The 14,741-nt window shown below is 42.1% G+C and overlaps 1 protein-coding gene and 1 pseudogene across 3 annotated transcripts in view; one reads left to right on the forward strand and one right to left on the reverse strand.

Annotated features, from left to right (window-relative positions):
* The window catches only part of Tmem263 (transmembrane protein 263), a 13,726-nt gene extending 10,230 nt beyond the window's left edge, over positions 1–3,496 (reverse strand). The window contains exon 1 of the mRNA XM_021205465.2: positions 3,255–3,496. The gene's annotated coding sequence lies outside the window, so the exon portion shown is untranslated. The remainder of the gene's footprint in view (positions 1–3,254) is intronic.
* A 265-nt stretch (positions 3,497–3,761) lies between these two features.
* Positions 3,762–8,579, forward strand: LOC110326935 (annotated as a pseudogene). Of its 2 annotated transcripts, none has more exons than XR_002380799.1 (2): positions 3,762–4,114; positions 6,801–8,258. The product of XR_002380799.1 is annotated as a four and a half LIM domains protein 1 pseudogene, transcript variant X2 (transcript). The 2 variants fall into 2 exon arrangements; XR_002380798.1 differs by having other exon boundaries at positions 3,768–3,962; positions 6,801–8,579.
* The last annotated feature ends 6,162 nt before the right edge of the window (positions 8,580–14,741 follow it).

A 14,741-nucleotide genomic window follows, 5' to 3' on the forward strand; every position in this document is an offset into this window, starting at 1 on the left:
AAACAAACAAACAAACAAACAAAAACAAATGTATGTGTGTGCACCATGTGATTGTGAGGCTCTGTGTGGGTGCTGGGAGTTGAACCCCCAGTCCTCTAGAAGAGCAGCCAGTTCTCTTAACCACTGAGCCACCTCTCCAGCCCCCAAAATTATTTTCTATACAATCCATCTGTTCTAAACTCACTGAGTCATTGATTTAACATACATGTGAACCCTACGAAACTGAATATTGTTATGCATTTAGACAGTACAGGTACTGCTCTATCCTAAACTTTTTAAAGTGGGAATACACTTTTCAAGCAATTACTTTGATCATACCTTAAGAAGCAAAATATATTAATATATTATCTGTTTTTTTAGGAGCTCATGATGCATACAAGTTTCTAGTTTAAAAAAAAAGCTTTCACAAAGAAGGCAATGATGACAACAGCCTTTAGATTAAAGCAAAGGACTAAATTTATTTTATAAACATAATCAGTTCAATCTTTTGGTCCTGGCATGGGTAAACTATTATAATATCAACAATAAAAGACTTCTTTACTATAGACTGTATAACATGATAGCAAATAATGGGAAAGGAATAATCTTTATCTAGTACAAAATAATACAGCAGCTGGCAAATATATTGAGCAAATATCAATACCACTATTCCCTAGAGGGTAATTTACTCCAATAATAGAAACAAGCAACCAAACACCTGTTGGGAACCTTTCCTTCTGTTACACGTGTGGGTTTTTTTTTTTTTTTAATGAAATCACTGATGAAGAAATGTCATTTGTGAGTTTCAGTAACATTTTAAATACAAATTTAATTTGGGGTCACAAAGAAAACAAGATCTAAAAATATATTTTTAAAAAAGTCTCGGAGTATAACCTCTCTAAAGTCAAGTAAGTTAATAGTAAAAAGCTAAACTACAAAATACAGTGTGCAACACTTTACCTTCAAAGTCACTTTAAACATTTGTTACACAAGTAACAGGCTTCTTGTACAAGAAAAAGCCTAAGCTAGGCATGGTGGCTCACACCCATAATCTCAGCTCTCAGGAAGCTACAGCAAGATTTAGGAGGTCTAGGCCAGCCTAGGCTCTAGAATGAGAATCTAAGAAGAAGGGAGGGAATTCTTCTGCGTGGGCTACATGGAAAATGGCATGTCTTCATTCCTTTGCCAACTAACTTTGAGGAATTTCAAAACTACACATACACTAGCAAACAATGTACTGCAAGACATCACCTTGCTGGGTTTTATGCTTCTGTAGCTAACAATGCTAATCACTACTTGTATAAAAGGTGGCTCCTGCCAACTAAATTAACAGCAAATAGACTACAGGAAAAGCACTGAGTTTGGCAATGAAGAAAAATTTATCAATGAAAGTTTAAAAATCTCACACAGCCAGGCAGTGGTGGCACACACCTTTGATCACAGCACTTGGGAGGCAGAGGCAGGTGGACTTCTGAGTTTGAGGCCAGCCTGGTCTACAGAGTGAGTTCCAGGACAGCCAGGGCTACACAGAGAAACCCTGTCTTGAAAAAAACAAAACAAACAAACAAACAAACAAAAATCCCACACAAAATGACAAATAATTGAGAGTGTCAAATAGTTTTAAGAATTTTTCTTAAAGAAACATGAAATAGGATTAAAATATTCTGCCAAGCAAGAAAACCACTACCTCTGTCACCCTCACTAAAATACACTTAATTTGTTCAGTAGATGCTGCCATTCCTACTTTGTGCCAGATCTTGTTGAGACAATGAATGAACATAAAGACCGAACTCTTAATGATATGTAATCTGGTACAATATCATCAGAATGTAGGAAAAGGGCAAAGGCTCAAGGACTGAAACAGGAAAGTCAAGATTTTCCCTGAATAAATAAATATATATATATATATATATATATATATATATATATATATATCTCACTTAAACTTTTCAAATGATGTTTTCATTGAACTTAGTTTCTGGTATAAGTGCTATACAAAAAAAAATGAAAGTGAAAAATGAAAGCAGATGTGTATTAAGCGTTGCTAAAGCAAGAATGGAAACATACTTAGCTGTTAGTGTGATAGCCCTTGAGCGGCAACAATTAGAAGTTTTAAGCACTAAGCAATAGCAGATACAAATACCCACAATGTTTCCTTTTGGATTAGCAGCGTTCACAAGATACAAAAGACACAATCAAGTAAGATTTCGCTTCCTAGTCTAAGTGTTTCTAACTCTTCCCTGCAGCCCTAGCTCCCCCTCATTGATCCACCTTTAGCCTTTAGGCACAAGCAAGTCTTTTTTTTTTTTTTTTTTTTTTTTATTATTATTATTTTCTTTATTTACATTTCAAATGCAATCCCAAAAGTTCCAGATCCCACCCCTTACTCACATACACCCTTCCGCCTTGCTCTCTCGGAAATTTTTTTTTTTTTTTTTTTTTTTCCTTAGCAGAGGAGTGACGTGGCAGGAGAGGCAGAAAATGACCCTAGAGGCTGGTGCTGACTTGGACACCTCCTTCCTCCGCCCCTTCGTTGTCCGCCCAGCACACCCTAGCTCCTGCGGAATTCCAATATAAGACGGGCTTAAGAGAGACGATCCCACTTGATCCCGTGTGGCAGCTCCGCGGCTAGTATAGATGCTGTTTGTGCATGGCAGGCTCGGGTTTGGATTGAGCCTGGGGTCGGTAGTGACTGCACTGGGGGCTGCTCCAGGACTGCCCCCCACCCCAAGTCGCTCCATGACACTGCCAGCGCCCCGCTTCATTCCCACACCTGCGGGCTTAGAACAGGCGTGGGAGTGGAGTTCCCGATTTAGGAAGAGCCGCGGGAATCTCCGCTTGGAGCCAAGCCCTGTGTACTTGAACCCACCGGGACCGTTTATCAACAGGTCAGAAGTTAAGTGGGGCAAGGAAGCTGGGCTCCTCCTCGGATGCCCCCTCTCCTCCTCCGCACCAGCCTGACACTCAAGGCAAGAAGTCAGACCCAGGCTTCCAGAGCGACCCCCCTCAACTGCAGACACCGCGTCCGCGAACTCGTGGACCCACTGGGGTAACCCCACACCTCCGTACGCCCCCCAACGACTCCCGCCCATCCCCCTCCCGTTCAGTGTCTCTCCCCCATCCCCAAAGGGCCAGGCGGGAGCGGCCAGGCCCCAGGGTCGGGCAGGTGAGGTGCAGATGAGGCTAACGGGAAAGGGCCCGGAGTGCGGCCACTGAGGCCGGCGACACCCCCCCCGCCCCCGCCCCCGCCCCAGCCACGGGACACACTCACTCACCGCGGGATCGAGGCCGGGAGCTGGGGCCGGACGGAGGGAGCGGTGGCACCGAGGACAGCAGAAGCGGCCGGGACAGCAGAGGCCCTGACGCGGCCCGGGGCGGCTCCGCGACTCAGATGCTCTCCTCGGGCTCGGAAGTCGGAAGACTCTCGGTGCGAGGCGGCGGCGGCGGCAGCGGCGGCCTCTGGCTGCGGACGTGGCGCCTGACGCGACCCGCCCCCTCCGCAGCCTCCGGAGCTCCCGCCTCCTCCCAGGCCTCGGGTTCCGACGCGCACGCGCGCTCGCGCCCCCGGCCACCCCCCCCTCCCCTCCTCCCCTCCCCTCCCCCCGCGCCCACCGGTCGCTCGGCGCGCGCAGCCCTCCCAGCAGCCCCCGGCCCGCCTGCGCGCGCGCCTCCTCCGGAGGGGTCTCCCCGCCCCCTCCGCCCCGGCACCCAATCAGAGCGGGCGAGGGGGCGCTGCCCCGGCGAGGCGCGCGCGCCTCCGGCCTCGCCCGAGTCTTCAGCCGCTCTGCGGGCTCGAGGGAACTAACGGTTATGGGGATTTAGAACTTCTCCCCTGAGGAGGGCGGCATGGTCGCCGGTGTCTCCCTCTCCTTCGCCCAGGGGCTTCACCCTTTAGCTGCTGCCCTGAGGGAGTGACGGGCAGGGCCTTCTGTCAGCCGTTCTCCCCAGGGTCGCTCTGCGAGCCTGTGTCACCGAGTGCTAGGGTGAGGCGAGGCCTTGCTAATTCGTGTGGGCTTTTCTGTTGTGCTTTCCTCCGCCTGGAGCCCTTGAGCGTAAAACTCTGTCAGGTTCGCCCTCATCACACCGCGGATGCCCAGGCCTTTCAGGGGGCCTTGAGGGTTGGTAACGAAAGAAGGTTGGTTCATCGATGTGAGAAATGGAGAAGGAGGGAAACTGTCCTGTCCTAACTAGGGCTTCGTCAGGTCCTCGGCCCCTCCACGTTCTTGCCAGCCTTGGGGTGGGGGTGGGAGGGTTCCTGGTGGGGTCCTGTAAAGACTGAGCAGCCTAAGAGGATGCTGTGTGGGAAGTCCTCTTGAGTTCAGCCTTGCCTCTGCTTCAGGTGGGAAAACAGGACAGTGAGCTCCCAAGGGGGTTTGTGATAGCTGCCTAGGAAGGCTGTGGGGAAGAAGCAGAGAAGTGACACAATGGCTACCTGACTAGATAATTGCTATTAGCTTCTCCTTGACTCTCAACATCTTTAAGATAAAGATGACAATAACCCCACCCCCACCCCAAGCTTTTGGAAAAGATAAGAAGAGAGACTGTGGGTGTAAAGGGATTATACCAAAAATGTGAGATTTTTCTTTTCGCTACCTAGTTACCAAGCGGAAACATACACAAGGCAGGGGACCTCAATTTTTAAATGAAAGTAATCAGCGTGGTGTAACTGGATAGTAAGCATTGACAAGTATCAGAAAAGGGATGCTACCAGCTACAACAACAACAAATCCCGAGAGGGAGCTAACCTTGCTTCAGTTCTTAAATAGAATGAACTAGGGCTTAACCGTTATCAAATCAATGAATTAAGTCCATTCAGATCACTGTACTGAAATTATGATAATCTTGTTTTACAGAACTAAAAAAGAATGCTAATCTTATCACTTTACTATGAGATGGATGAGTTTGAATTGTGGTATTCACTGAGTACCAATCTTTTATTGTCACAGACTCCTGAATTCTTAATAGGATTTTAATTGGTGATTTCAAGATTGAACTCTGGGCAAAATTACAACATGCAGAACTTTATAACTTTCTTTCCAAATTGACTTACAGTTTTGCTAGTAATTAAGGCTACAATTCAAAGCAGTGGTGTATTCTGTTTCATAAACCAATGACCGTACTGGGGAGCTTTTGGCTCCTTCTGAAACTATAAGTACAGGTAGTCCAGTATTTCTTCTAGATCTGACCCCAGTCATTTCTTGCTGTCTCAGTTTCCTTACCTATAATAATGGAACCAGGGATTGGAGAGAGGTCCCAGTGGTTAAGAGCATTCACTGCTCTTGTGAAGGTCCTGAGTTTAGTTCCCCACACCCACATGTCAGCTCACAACTATCTGATGCCATCTTCTTTTTAAAAAGAACAACATCCCATTCAATTCTAAGCCACTCTTGTCTATATGAAAATAAGTATGTAGATCTTGGTTGAATTGTTTCTATCTTGATTTCAGATAGCCTGATGCAACCAGAAGGAACCTCAATGAAATCAGGCCCTATTTATTTTATAGACTGACCTCCATTGTAGTTCTTTATTCTAATACTGTAATATCTTTATTTCTATATAATATGTTTAAATGTCTTCGAATAATGAATTCTTAATGCAGTAACTTAAGTCAAAACTTTCTTATAATACATTATAAATAGCTGAGGTTATGACTCAGTTTAGAGCACTTGCCTAGCATGCCCTAAACTGTACCTCCATCACCTAAAACAAAAGTTAATTCTAGTTTCTTAAGTGCCTCAGTTTTTCTCTAATTGGTTACATTCAGAAAATTAGTTACCTTATTGATACGCTGGAGTAATTAGAAGTGACATTGCCTAACAGACTGAGGTAGTTCAAAATGTTAAAACCAGAAAGTATCAAGACAGAAGACAGAATTGTGAAAGCAAAACATAAATTATATGCTGTAGCACTGAAGCTGAAGGAGGGGTCCAACCTTCTGCTCAGTGTAGGAAGTTGATCCAGTTCTTTGCATAAATAATTCCTTTGTGGAGTTGTCATCATCTTTACAGTATTTCTATTGGACTTTATATGATGAATTAGTGTAAGGGCAACACCTTTTTATGCTCACTTTGCTATATACTTCTGGTATTAGAAATGAACTAAATGATCAGAAGCTTTGCATAGGTTACCATCAATGTAAGTTATAATACTTTTGTATTTTCACATTCTTACTGGTTTCCTGGCATAATTACTTAAACTGTTTAGGCTTTCCTTGACTTACTACCTTTTTTAACATATAATTTGACACCGCTGTTAGTCTGTGTCATTTCTTTCAATAATGAGGCAAACATTCTATTCTATATTCATGGAAAGAAATGAGGCAGATAAGTTAGATAATTTGGCCAACCTCACAACTGTTGAAGATAAAATTCTGTAGTCCAATTTTATGACCACAGTCCAAGTTCTAAACCATCATACTATTTGAGATGAACTCTCTCTGTATAAGCCAGGGTGATCTTGAATTCGCTGTCTAATCCGAGCTGGCCTCAAACTCTTGATCTTTCTAAGTTCTGTGCTTAAGGCAAAGCCACTGCACTCAAACCACTATATTGTAAGTGAGAAAAGCAGTCCCTAAAATCTGGCAAATGGTCTATTGCTGATTACCAGGAGGCTGTGACATTGCTAGAACATACCTAGGCCTTGGTATTTTCCAGTTAAGCCAAACAGCATGAGGCCTACTTTTTAATATGTGAACACGAACAAGATCATGAATATAATCTAGGTCACCAAATAGAATACACAAAAATGAAAATGACAACTAGTAAGTGGCTATTGCTTCTTCACCAGTTAGTTTTACTCATTCTAGCCTTTCCTCTTTATAGGTAAAACTTATGAAGATAACAAATCATACAATCAGTCACTCCTGCTTCATCACGAAAGTAAGGCAAGAAGTTTCTACTTCCTTAAACTCTCCATCAAAACATCTAACACAATCCTAAATCCTAATAGCCCTGCCTTACATCCTATTGCTGAGATGCCATGTGATTCACTGTGATTTGTGTTCTCCATTTCTTCAATGAGTGATAATCACAGCTTGTTCAGCTTGCAGAAATTCTTGGTGATTTTTGGCAAAAGTGTGTTAGCAATTCTTTCTGTGTTCTCTGTACCATCTATTTCTATGGAGTGGAAAACATGCTGTTAGGTAGAAGATAGACATGAGTTGTGGAGCTAGGAAGAGTGGTCCTAGAAAACAGCCCACAACATCTTCCTGTTTGTACAGCCTAATAATCCCAGACTACAAGCTTCATATCCATCACCCAGCAGACAGCCTACACTGCTATGTATGAGCAAGCATCTCCAGGCAACAACTGATAGCTGTTCTCAACTGTATCCAACTCATCCCAAACACATCCTGTTCTCTGAACATCCAGTGTAAGGTCGCTCCATATAAGGTAACATGTCTGAGTTCAAATGCCACCATTGCAAGGAATCCTTGCAAGGTAAAAAGTATGTGCAGAAGGATGGAGCCAACTACTGCGTGACATGTTTTGACTCACATTGTGCCAACATCTGTCAGGAATGCCAAAAGCCCATAGGTGCAGATTCCAAGGAGGTGTGTTATAAGGAGCAATTCTGGCACAACACCTGCTTTCGATGTTCCAAGTGTTCTCAACCCTTGGCTACTGAGACCTTCGTTGCCTGGGACAAGAAGATCCTGTGCAACAAGTGTGCCACTCGAGACACCTTCCCCAAGTGCACAGGGTGCCTCAAAGATATTGAGGAAGGAGACCATAATGTGGAATACAAAGGTACTATCTGGCATAAAAACTGCTTTGTCTGCACCAACTGCAAGGAAATCATTGGAACCAAAAATTTCTTCCCTAAAGATGAGGGATTCTACTGTGTGGCTTGTTATGATGCCTTGTTTACCAAGTATTGTATGAAATGCAAAAAGCCCATCACATCTGGAGGAATCAGTTACCAGGATCAGCCCTGGCATAGTGAGTGCTTTGTATGTGTTTCCTGCTCTAAGGAACTTAGTGGACAGCGTTTCACTGCTGTGGATGACCAGTATTTTTGCGTGGATTGCTACAAGAACTGTATAGCCAAGAAGTGTGCTGGGTGCAAGAACCCCATCACCGGGTTTGGTAAAGGCGCCAATGTGGTGGCCCATGAGCAGAATTCCTGGCATGACTACTGCTTCAACTGCAAAACCTGTTCTGTAAATCTAGCCAATAAGCACTTTGTGTTTCATGATGAGCAGGTGTACTGTCCAGACTGTGCCAAAAATCTGTAACTTGACAAGGGCTCCTATCCTGTAAAATAGCATTTGAACCATGTTTTTTGCCCTTGCTGTCTCTGTGCTACGCCAACCATAGGGGATAAGTGGGCTTTCACCTCTATGAAGCTGCTCCTCTGTCTTTTCTGAAACTTTATAGTATTATTCAGCTAAGAACACAACAGTGATTGTATTAGGATTCAACAACCTTGCAGCAAAAAAATAATTTCTCTGTTGTTGCAATGGAAAAACAAGTTAGATTGATTCTACTACGTAGATCAGAAAAATGCTAACCTTATAGCCACATGATGTAAGTGAGAAACATAGCCAATAAACCTTCCACCGAGATGTTCCAGAAAATAAACATTTTGAACTTAGCTATAATTCTCAGCTGACCTTTTCTACATACTAACATTAGGTTGATCAATATGGATTATTTTCTTCTGCATGATGTTTCTTTTGTTGTTGTTGTTTGTTTTTCAAGAGAGGGTTTCTCTGTGTAGCCCTGGCTGTCCTGGAACTCACTTTGTAGACTAGGCTGGCCTCAAACTCAGAAATCCGCCTGCCTCTGCCTCCCAAGTGCTGGGATTAAAGGCGTGCGCCACCACGCCCGGCGGGCTACTGCATGTTTCTTATAAATCACAAGTGCTAACCATGTATCACATAATGTAAGCAAGAAGCATGGGTGCTCCTATTTTAAAACATGGAAGACAGTTTGAAAATAATAAGCTGAGCTAAGAAAACAAGATTGTTTCAGAGCATCTTAACAATAACTACTTCTAGAAGCTTACAAAACTAATCCTCCTATACTTCTGTAAATTAATGATATTTTTGTTTAATAGTGAAATAGTTTGAGTTTGAAATTGCATGACAATATCTGAGTATCCTCAGACATCCATGCAGTTTAGAGATTCATCCTGTAAAAGTGACAAACTGAATGGGTGGCCAAGAAATGCAAAGCCATCATCATTAATATGACATTTCGAAGTTAAGACAAGTTGAATCCCTTGTAACTGTTGTCTGCCCTCGGTGCATATATTCAAGAAAACTGCAAAGTTCCTTATGATTTTAGGACTTTTTCTTAAGAGGCTAGCTGGATCTCTGGGGAAATGGGTTGGCTACAATCCTTCAGAAATGATCCTTAGTTACCACCTCCTACTTCCCGGAAGTGCAGGACTACCCAGCAACTGTATTCTCTGTTGTGACAGTACATACGTAATGAGACAATGTTGAAGGGATGTCACAGTGAGAGTACCTGTCATGTTCTTACAGGAGTGGTTATAGGTGCCTATGACACTTTTTGTCAGTAGCTGTTAGTTAACATTTCAGTGTAGCCTTACAAAAAGCAGCATCAAAAGAAAGGGAAAAGAACAGCCTCAGCTTTCATCCTGAAGCTTCTATTTTAATGTTTTAAGGTTGCTATCAAAAAACAAATGTCTTAACTGACAGACATAGATCAATTATTAACCTCAAAAACTCTCAAAGAGAAGGTAACCAAGAAAACAGAGCTAGCTCCTGGCAGCTATGTCTCCTAACGTTGACTTTCTGTGGTTATATGTCTTTTGAGTTGCAAATAGATTGTTCCTGCAATATCAGAGACTGAGGTGCTGCATCATAGACCCACTTTTGGGCACTACTACCCCACCCAACTCTTGTGACCTTCTCTAGACTTCTCAAACTATGGGTCAAATGACCCATTTTTCACCTATAACCTCCAGAAAGAAATATTTATATGATATTTTGTAACAGTAAAATTACATTCATGAGGTAGCAACAAAAATGATTCTATGCCTGAGGGTCACCACAACATGAGGAGCTATACTAAAGATGTTAGGAAGATTAAGAACCACTATTCTAGAGGATCATGGAAAGAAACACTCCACAAGGAGATCCTGTTGGGCATAATTTTGCAGAGAAAGTCACCTTATGTCTTACATTCTTGCCCTATTGCTGTGACATAAAATTGACAAAAGCAACTTGAAGGAGAGAAAGCTTATTCTAACAGTCAGGGGTACATTGTGTCAAGGAGGTTAAGGCAGGAAAAGCTTGAAGTAGCTAGTCAAATCATTCTCAGTTGGAAAGCAGAAAATAAACAGTGCTAATAAGCTTTGCTTTCTCTGTTTTACGTAGTCTAGGAACTCCTGCCCAGAGAGTGACCCTAGTCATAATTAAAATTGACCTTTCTACATGAATTAATATAAAAGAATCCCTTATCCATACCCAAGGGTATTCTAGATTCTAGCACTAACCATTACAACTTAGCCCATTGATATGATACCCACCTCATAAAGATATATAAATGTCTCCTCAAAATCCAAAACCAGGGCTGGCGAGATGGCTCAGTGGGTAAGAGCACCCGACTGCTCTTCCAACGGTCCGGAGTTCAAATCCCAGCAACCACATGGTAGCTCATAACCATCCGTAACAAGATCTGACACCCTCTTCTGGAGCGTCTGAAGACAGCTACAGTGTACTTACATATAATAAATAAATTAATTTAAAAAAAATCCAAAAACCTGTCCCTATTGGGAACATCTCACTAAACTATCTGTAATAGTAATTTTGGCTATACTGCTTTGGCTCCCTTGGGTCAAGTGTGTGTACCACCCAGGAGCTATCTGGATTTGAGAATGAAATGCACACACACACACACACACACACACACACACACACACACACACACACACCAATACACCAATTTGAATATGCCTTGACTTGCTCAAAGCCTGGGTAGTTCTAATCCTCCACCTGGCTAGCATACATTTCCCTCCAGTACTTCTGGCTCAATGCCGTCCAAGTCTGTGTTTTATCTTTGCTGCCTTATTACCTTCTGGGCAGCCCCCTTGTCTTTGCTGACCAAGAGGGTTCTGTGCAGTCCTTCCAGGGGCTGCATTCCTTCTCACCTACATTTTGGATGATTTTCCTCCTGCAGCTTGAAATTGGATCGATCTCCCTCTGAATCATGGCAATTCTCCCCTTCCTCCAGTTCCAACCCTGTGCAAATCTAAAGGTCCCACATCAGTCTACCTGCCCCAGGCATTGGCTCTTAAACCAAATGGTGATAAGGACCTTCAGAATTTGGACATGCAGATTCCTGATTTTGGGGGCCAGATTAATTCAAAGCGTTTAAACCAATCCCCAGAAACTATTTTGGGACTATATGCTTTGCTTTGATAGATAATCTTATGCTGAAACTTGTTTTGTGTTAAATTCTTAAAGAAGACAAGAACCCAGAAACCCCATAACAATCCTTAGCCCTTTCTTATAAAGAAAATAAATAGCACCCATCTGCAGCCATCAGATTGTCAGGACAAAGTTAGGTTGTTTCATTTTCATGGATTATATGTACAGTGGCTGTTAAATGAAGACCATTAAAAGAGTCTAGCAGCTCAGCCCTATCCCAACAACCCAGAAGGCTGAGGCAGAAGGTAGGTTGAAGGCCTACCTGGTATATATAGAATTCAAGTCTATCCTGGTCAATTTAGACTCTATTTTGAAAAATGACTGAGAAACATCTCAGTGGTATAGCACATCCTAGCATGTATAAGATCCTAGGTTACACCTACAGTGTCTCTTCCTGAGTACCTCCAAAAGGGAAAAGTTCAAGGCAACCTGAGCTATATAGCAAAAAAATGTTTCAACAAGAGATAAAGAGAAACACGAGTTTGAAATCATTGAAAAGAATTTTTTCTAGGTGCTAGGGATCAAGGCAATCAGTCACTGAACCACATCTTGAGCCCAGGATATCATTTCAAAGAGGAAAATACTTCAACCCATCAACTCAAAGCTTGCACCATGTACAACAACTTAAGAGTAGACCATAAGTCTAAATGTAAAATTATAAAACTAAGAAAAAAAATCTAGCTGATCTTCAGTTAGGCAGCTACATTTCAGAAAATGACACATAATCCATAAAAGTTAAAAATGTATTTGTGTGTGCACATGTTAATATGTGTGGGTGCATGTATGTACATGTATATTTGACATTGTGGAAAGGGGTAACACCTAAAGATATAGGACAGATGTTAGTGGATGTAGAAGCCAGAGATGAAACTCTAGTGTCATTCCTCAAGTACCATTTACCTTGTTCCTTAAGGCATGATTGATCACTGACTTGGAACTTACCAAATAAGGGTAGTCTGGTTAGGTAGCAAGTCTATCAGTAAGGCTACCTCTCCAGTACTAGGGTTACAAGGATGTGCACCCAGTTCCAGAATTTGTTCATAGGTTCTAGGAATTGAACTCAGGTCCTCCTCTTGAAAAACAGTTTACCAACAGGCTGTCTCCAGGCCCTCTAAATTCAAAACCCACACATACACACAAACTGATCTTAACATGGTACTGCTAAGAAAATGAAAACATGAGTAGCCAACTAGGAGAAAATATTTCCAAGACATTAAAGTTATATCCAAAGCATATGAAAAATTCTTACCCCTTAAAGCAAAACAATTTTAAAATGAGTATTGAATTGAGTCAGCAATAATTACAGAAGATACATTGGTGGCAAGTAAATGTATGGAAAGATGCTCCACATCATGATCATCAGGGAGATGAAAATCAAAGCCGCAATGAAGGGTTGACGAGATGGCTCATCTGATATTTGCTTGTCATGCAAACATGAGGACCTGAGGTCAGATCCCCAGAACCTCTGTAAAAAGCTGTCGGTGTGCTTCTGTGACCCCAAGGCTGGTATCTCCGGGACAGGCAGATTGCTGGGGCAGATTGGCCCAGCTAATCAGTGAAGAGAAACCCAAGAAGATGCCAGAATTAGATCTGTGGCCTCTACATGTGTTGGTGCATACATGCATACATACATACCTTCAATAAAAATCTACTTGTTTTTTGTTTTTGTTTTTGTTTTTGTTTTTAAGTACAAATGCCATTAGTGGAGAGCAACCAAAACACTTAATAGAAATGCAGAATTAAACAAAGGTTTGGGGAAATGGCTTGAGAGTTTAGTTACTTATGAGATTAATAGTATACTTACATTATGACCCAGATATACAACTAGATATCAACCTGAGCAGATAAACATATATCTAAAAACAATGACATATTTTATAACAACCTAAAACTAGAAGCACTTTAAGTGCCCTTGAATTAGTGAATATATAAACAAATGTTGTCACATATGCTCAGTGGAATCTACTGTGGACAAACTATACAAAATGAATAGATACCAGTCTCAGTGAAAGACTCAAGACTAAAAAGCATATGTACAGTATGAGTCCATGTATACTCTATGATATTGCTGAGAAGGTGGAAATCATAGAAAACATTTGTTGGCTAGGAAGGAGGGACTGTTCACTAAAGGGCATGAAAGATTTGAGGGAGGCAGTGGAACTATTCTGTTTAATTGTGATATGACTATACAATGTATGTATCTGTCAAAACTATGCCAACAAATAATTTTAATTCATAAGTGATACTTTGGTAAGCTTGATTTAAACTAGAAAAAGATGCTGAAATGAGTATGCCATCATGTGGATTACTGAACTTTGTCCAGATTCTTTTTTTTTTTTAAATCTTCCTTGTTATTTAAGGAAGTGTAGCCTGTGTTTCTTGTAACTAGGATAAATCTAACCAGAACATGGAGTCTTTTTTCATATTTCCCATGCATTTAGCATTAGGTAAAGGACAGCTATTTTAATTTTAAAGAGGATATTCCCTTTAAAAAGACATGTCCCTCAAGCATTTACAAATTACGTTAAAGGTGATACAAATAAACTCTAAAATGAGGAGTTAAAACTGGGGACTGAGTGAGTGTATGAAAGATAGCTATGAAAGACTGCAGAGGAGGCAGCTCTGCCTGCTCTTCTTGAGGACTGGGATTCTATTTGCAACTTCCCCTACCTAGAGGTTCCTAACCATCTGTGACTCCAGTTCCAGGGGTTCCAAATGCCCTCTTGTGATCTCCATGGATGCCAGGTATGCATGTGGTACATATGCATCTATCTTAGGATTTTACTGCTGTGAACAGACAAGGCAAATCTTATAAGGACAATATTTAATTGGGGCTGACTTACAGGTACAGAGGTTCAGTCCATTATCATCAAGGCAGGAACATGGCAGCATCCAGACACGCATGGTGCAGGAGGAGCTAAGAATTCTACATCTTCATCTAAAGGCTGCTAGCAGAATACTGGCTTTCAGGCAGCTGGCATGAGGGTCTTAAACCCATGCCCACAGAGACACACCTACTCCAAGACCACACCTCCAAATAGTGCCACTCCGTAGGCCAAACATATTCAAATCACATCCATGTGGGCAAAACACCCTTATATTTAAAAACAAAAACAAAAACAAAAACAAAACAACAAACTTTTCAAAGATAGAGGACCTGAGGAGATCTCTCAGTCTGAAAGATGCTTACCTTGTAAGCATGAAGACCCAAGTGCAGCCCCAGAGTCACTTCAGTTTTTAAAATCCAGATCTGGTTCTTGTGCTTGTAATAACAGTGCTGGGGTATCAAACATGGACTAAATCCTGGAGTTCTTCAGCAGTTCCAGGCAGAAAAGAAAAGAAGAGGAGAAGAGGGGAAGGG

Source organism: Mus pahari, chromosome 9, assembly GCF_900095145.1.
Source record: "Mus pahari chromosome 9, PAHARI_EIJ_v1.1, whole genome shotgun sequence".
NCBI classification, from domain to species: Eukaryota; Metazoa; Chordata; class Mammalia; order Rodentia; family Muridae; genus Mus; species Mus pahari.